The 7,177-nt window shown below is 28.1% G+C and overlaps 1 pseudogene; it reads right to left on the minus strand.

The window, feature by feature from the left end:
• Positions 1 to 2,691: 2,691 nt before the first annotated feature.
• On the minus strand, positions 2,692 to 5,206 carry LOC124934030 (annotated as a pseudogene).
• Positions 5,207 to 7,177: the final 1,971 nt, after the last annotated feature.

Below are 7,177 nucleotides of genomic sequence, written 5' to 3' on the forward strand. Positions count from 1 at the left end.
TTGGAACTTTTCTCTACATTCTCGCAAGTGCGCCACAATTTGAGACTATGTCTCTCCAAAATTTTATAACACTTATGCGGGTTCTGCCATAGACTCTCGCATTACGTTCATGCCAAATGTTGTAAACTACTACTCCAAACCCGCACTTGAATACGTTTGTTGTGAATCTGTTTCCTTTGGCTTTAAGAAGTGTTTCTTCTTTGATTTTCTTTCCATTCCTTCGGGAAACTGATCAGCTCCAGGCTTTTAGAAAATTTGTCCCAAATTTTCAATGTTATACTGCAGCTCCCAAACAAGTTATCAATGATTTCTTCATTTTCATTGCATACTTAACAACGCCTTAGAATACAAATCCACAAAGCAATTGGAAGGAAATGTGTATAGTCTTCTCTATTAAATCCTTATCGAACAAAAAGAGAATGTCAACGTAGACTAGATGCAATAAAATATTTACCTATAAATAGATCTTGAACAAATCTTGGACGTAGGAAGAATGACAAAGAAAGGGCTTGGATCGGGAGGAGAGCGAAGGAAGAATGGCGGAGAAAGGGAAACTTTATCGATCTTCAACGGATCTTGAATGATCTGTCGGCGCGCAGAAAGAACGACAGAGAGGAGAAGAAAATCGGCTAAAGGAGAGAGATAATCGGGGAGTTGGGGAGGCTCTCGGGCTAAAAATGGTTTTAATAAGAAATAGCGATTGGTCAATGTACCAATCGCTATTATAAAGGTAATTGTGATTGGTCATTGTACAATCGCTATTATATTTGAGTTATATTATTATAACCTTATGGTCATGGGTTCGACTCCTATGGTGGGCGTTAGTTTTAATGATTTTTTTTAGTATTTCTAATAAAAGTTTATAAAAATCAATTTTTGTGATGATGTTGAAAAAAAAAATTAATTAATAATAATTTTATATGTAATACACTTTTGTGTAAATCTTTGACAAAATAAATTGTGTTGAAAAAAATCTCATTATAATAATAAGTAATAATTTACGTAACTTAAATAACAAATTTAAGAGAATTTGTTTTTTTAAATAATAATTTTAAATGTGAATTAGTAAAAAATGATAAAAATACAATAAAAAAAAGACAACCTTAAAATCAAACTATAATAATTAACCCAAATTGATAATGGTTTAGACAAATCGTTTTGTTTGCTCGCTAATTGACCTTTTTTTACTAATGGTGTAAGGTTAGAGAGGATTTCTAAAAGCTTGTTAGGATTGTTTTGAAACTTCAAAACCTAAGGGAAAGTCTTCACTTATACTATAATGCAATGTTCTAATAAAAACTACACCTACTTAAAATTGAGTTCATAATGCTTAGATTTTCTGTGTTTCATTGTTTGTATGATATGAATATGCCATAAATATTGTTTTTAATCTATTGGCTGAGTTGAGTCCACTATATTCCTACTAAATTTGAAAAGCCAAATTTAATGAAATCTATTGATGATGAAAATCATCATCATGGCCTCTGTTTGAGTTATTTTGATTCACAATCGAGTGATAAATATGGTATTAGTATGTTTATGAACGTTAAGTTGATCTTTAAAACGATTTATAAAGTTTTGAGGTTTCAATGTGTTTATCAAATTTTTGTAAGAATCAAGATGCAATGTTGATGAAAAAGTAGATCAGTGATGTTAACATGTTCCTTTAATCCTATTGATTATCCTCATATGTCAATTTCTAAGTTTGGTTGGAGGAATTTGTTCAAGTTGCAATGAATAAGTCTTGATGTTGTTGTATTGTTGATGTTTATGAAATGATATGTTTGTTCTTTTAATCGTGTTAGATATTGTTTGAGAATTATTAAGACTTAAGAGGTATGACTTATGATCATTTCGTTTTGGTTGGCTAGCTGCTGTTTGGATAAGAACGGGTAGGTCATTGTGAAAAATACAACACAAAAGAAAAAAAAAGGAAAAGACGATCATCTAAAGTATCAAACTCAAGGTCTGCTGTCGCCAATGGGCCTTTTTTTCTTCGTCAGTCTCAAATCCAGCCTGTATCCTTATCTCTATTCCAGAAAAAATCAAATAAATCAAATGCATTGACAAGACTAAAACTCACAACTTTCGTTCCTTAAGCCGTCTAACCAAAGCAACTCATTCTTCAATTTGGTCGTGCATGAGGATATATCTAGTTTGGTTGACTAGGTGAACATGGTTGCTGGTTTATTTTGTATTTTCGACTTAATTGTATTTCGAAACCCTTTAATTAATTATAAAAAATCCAAGAAATTATAAAATCGCTAAATAAATATTTTCCAATAATAATATAAAAGAATAATAGCTTAAGGCCTGTTTGAAATATATAAATTTTTCCTAACTTTGATCTATCTCATTTTTTTCAGGTACTATTGAGATCATGCCGTCATCTACATGTATTCATCTCGATTTTACCTATTTATTTTTTCATACCATAATTACAAGTGAATAAGAGAAGGAGAGTACTACATCCTAACAAATAAGTAAGCACATCACAAAATTATTAAAGACAAAAGGGAAATGGATATAAAGGTGTACTTAGTCAAAGAAGGAGATGAACAAATATACATCCCACTTCAATTATTCTTATTTTTATAGATAGATCGACCGATCATAGATAGATGTCTTAATATAGTAATTAAGTTCATGCATAATAATATATATATTTATTCAAGGAGAAGATGAAATAACTTAGACATTCTTTCGTTGGTTGATGGGTTCCTTTTGTGCATTGAAGTAAACAGTTGCAACCGGAACCCCAAGCATATAGGTGATTAGAGAAAGCTCTATTGTTGAAGTTGGCTCTGGTTATGATATTTGTCTTCTCCATAGTTTGGTCCACATATATGGATTGTCTAAATAGTATTAGGATATAACGGTGAATTCCAACAGCTGGACACGGCGTCATGTATGGCACTATCTCTTTTCCTGCATTTTTAGTTTACTCATAGTTTAGTGGGTGTGTGCAAGAATTCATATTTTTAAATTTATGAGTTTGAATCTTAACAACGGGACCTCAATGTTTAGTTAGATAATTACATTTTAAGGTTACATAATACGAAATTAACGCACCTTGACCCAAATTGGTACCTCCGGGAATGTTGGACACATTGCTGAAAGGATAAAAGGAAACATTAGTATACATGAAATTGTTGAACTCTTTTTACTATATAAACTCAACCTTGTCTAATAAAAAACACTTTGCTGAATCATTGAGATTGGATCCTCTGTTGTGGACCCCTGTTCTCCTCACATGGAAGGGACAAAACAATCATTTAAAAAAAAATTAATATTTTGCCCTCACTCCGGAGGGAAGAAGTATCCTCAAAACAGGCATCCCCAAGTGGTTTTGTATACCCAAAAGAGTCTATCACATTATTATATGGGTTTGTAAGGCTTAATATATTATCACCTACTTCTTTTGTTGCTCCTTTAATGTTGAATGCATTTTGATTGTAGCTTTTGTTGCTCCTTTAATGTTGAATGCATTTTGATTGTATAAAGATGTAGTTAGCATGTTCTTATTAAAACAAATCTTAATAGAATACTTGTTAAATAAAATGCTCAAGACATAGAGCTTGTTTGATCTTTGATTATTTGAGAGTTTTTTTATTTTATTTTGTATAACAAATCTTGTTTGATTAAAAATGTAAATTATTTGAGTTTAAATCGTTTAGTTGCTAAAATATTATATTATTTTTATACTTAAAATTAATAAAAAAATAAAATAAAATATGAATATTTTATTATTTGTAATTGATCAAATAAGTGATTTAATATTTAGAATGATATGATAGGTAGAGAATTTCTAAAAAAAATAGGTAAATTAATTCTCAAGAAATCATAAGTCAAAATTATATCAAACCAGCTCCAAGTATAGATAAGATTTGTGTTAGTAACAACTTAACAAGTCATATTTGTGATAATACAAAATTTTTAAACATTTAAAATATATATTTCTAATTTATTTTAAATTATCATGGATTAAATTTTATCTTATCATCAAAATAATAAACTTACTATACATGCATGATTAATTAGATTTGTAAATTTAACTTTACAAAATAGGTTTAAAATGTTTTGAGTCCTCATTATTTAGTATATTGAAAAAAAAATATATGAAAGAGAAATAGGGCTAGCTAGGACTTGGCGCATCTGGATTTGTCTTTATCTGATCATGCATGCCAAAAAGTAGAATTAAAATAATATAAAAAAATGACATGTGGGTTCGCATTGTTCATTAGTTATCATTTATTGACAATTAATTGATTAATGAATGCATGTCTAAGTGGTCCATTTCAGTGCATGCCATAACATTATATCAAGTAGAATAATATATAATATATTGAGCATTGTTATTTAACTTTATAAGAGAAAGTTGGATTGATTTATTTTACAAATTTAATAGTTACATCATTACATTCATTTTTTTATTTTTATTTTCATAGATCAAATCACCTAATTTATTAAATTAAATAGTATTTATTTTTAATTTTTAATTATTTTATTATTTTATATTATTACCCTTTATGTCATTTTACAAAATAGAATTTTGTAACTTGCAATTAGTTTTATTGTTGTAAACTTAAAACTCTAAAAGTGGGTATTACCTACTTAAAAAATAAATAAAAAACTTGTAAGGTATAAAATCTCAGGTCAAAAGCCAACAAACGTGCAAGTAAAAGTTGAAATCGAAAACTAACAGAAAAACCCAAAATCTCGCTTAACCTAAAATTCAAATGATTGCGGTAACCTCTAAAACAAAGTCGACAAATTTATTTGTTACTCAGATCGATGGTTAGACTTTTAATGTTTAATTTAGTAACGGAAAATTGTTTAATTGATTCGTGTGCCTAATCTATACAAAATCATTTTTCTAACCAAAAAAAAGTAGATTTTCTAGTAAATATAATTTTGATGTTTGGAATAAAAAGAATTCCACATGCACTAACTCAAATACCCCCAAAAAAAGATTAATCAAATAAAAGGTAGATAGAGAAATCATTACCAAGGTGTAAAGCTCATTAGGCAATCCAGAAATGGTGACAGTTGGGGGATTGAAAGCCATGGAAGGCTTGATGCTGCAGTCATTAGTAACATGCTTGGTTCCATAGTAGACATTCATGGCGGTTGTGGGCACAAATAGATCCACCACATCCCCAATTATTCTACACATGATTAGAGGATCTATCGAAGTAGCAGCCATCTGAGAGGGGAGGTGTAAGAGATGGACAGTATGTGAGTGGGTTAAAATATGGGAAAGAACAATGTAAGAGAGAGTTGGCCAATATTACATAACATGCATGAGAGACAACTCAGTGAATATGACACAACCCCGTGTACTCAATTGTATAATATGTCATAAATTAACAAAGGTAAAATGTGAAAGGTAAAATGTTAAAGTAACAAATATCATACGGAGATAAGTACTTTAGTTTTTTCGTCCATAAATAGCATAATATGTCATAAACTACTAAAAAAAATAACTCATAGAAATATATGATATAGCAAATATCAGGTAAAGAAAAAAAACGCTCATATAGAAAATGTTAAAATAACAAATATATGATGGAAAGTATAGTAATTTTTAAAGATAAATTAACCAAAAAAATAGTTTAGACAAAAAAATATTACAGTAACAAATATCGAATAAAGAAAAATACTCTAATTTTCTCAATCATAGATAACATAAATTGTCATAAATTAATCAAAAAAATAGTTCAGACGAAAAATGTTACATCAACAAATAACGGATAAAGAAAAATACTCTAGTTTTCTCAATCATATAGATAACATAATTTGTCATAAATTAACCAAAAAACAGTTCAGAGAGAAAAAATTAAGATAACAAATATCGGATAAATTACTCAGAAAACAGCTCAGAGAAAATGTTAAAATGACAGATGTTAGATAAAGTTAACTATTCTAAATTTATCCGCATACAAATAACATAATTTGTCATAAACTAACTAGATAAACAGTTCAGAGATAAATGTTAAAGTAACAAATATCATATAAAGACAATTTATCTAGTTTTCTCCATCCATAAATAATATAACGTGTCATATATTACTCCAAAAAACAGCTCACAAAAAAAAAGGTTAAATAAAAAATATTAAGTAAAGAAAAACCAACTCGGATGGAAAATGTTAAAATAACATATATATCAGATGGAAAGTTTTGTAATTTTCTCTGCTCACGGATAAATTAACTAGAAATATTAGGTAAAGAAAAACAAATATTGAATAAAGAAAAGTACTCTAGTTTTCTCAATCATAGATAACATAATTTGTCATAAATTAACCTGAAAACAGTTCAAATATCAGATAAAGAAAAGTACACTAGTTTTTTTCAATCATATATAATATATTTTTTCATAAATTAAATAGAAAAACAGTTCAGAGGGAAATGATAAAGTAATAAGTATCGGATAAAGAAAAGTACTCTAATTTTCTCTGTTATACATAACATAATTTGTCATAAATTAACCAGAAAAATAGTTTAGAAAGAAAATGTTAATGTAACATATATTTGATAAAGACATATACTCTACTTTTCTCCGTCCATAATTAATAAAATTTATCATAAATTACCCAAAAAATAGCTCACAAGAAAAATGTTGAAGTAGCAAATTTCAGATACAGAAAAAACAGCTTGGATAGAAAATGTTAAAGTAAGAAATATCATATGGAAAGTATTCTAATTTTTCTGCCCACAGATAATATATGTTTTCATAAATTAAGCAGAAAAATATTTAAGAGAGATAATGTTAAAGTAACAAATATCAGATAAAGAAAAACAGTTAGTTTTCTACGTCATAGATAACATAGTTTTTCATGAATTACCAGAAAAACAGTTCAGAGAGAAAATATTAAAGTAACAGATATCGGATAAAGGAAAATATTCTAATTTTCTCCGCCAATAGATAATTAAGTTTGAGATAAATTAACCAGATAATAGTTCAAAAGGAAAATGTTAAAGTAACAAATATCGAATAAAAGAAAGTAATATGGTTTTTTCCATCCACAGATAACATAATTTTTCATAAGTTACAAATATAGGTTAAAGGAGATTACTCTAATTTTTACTAAACATTTAAAATGTTATAACACGGTTAATTTTTGTTAAAAATATTCACAAATTTATCCTATATGTGGTATATATATTTTTTATTTTC

This window comes from Impatiens glandulifera, chromosome 1 (assembly GCF_907164915.1).
Source record: "Impatiens glandulifera chromosome 1, dImpGla2.1, whole genome shotgun sequence".
Taxonomy (NCBI): domain Eukaryota; kingdom Viridiplantae; phylum Streptophyta; class Magnoliopsida; order Ericales; family Balsaminaceae; genus Impatiens; species Impatiens glandulifera.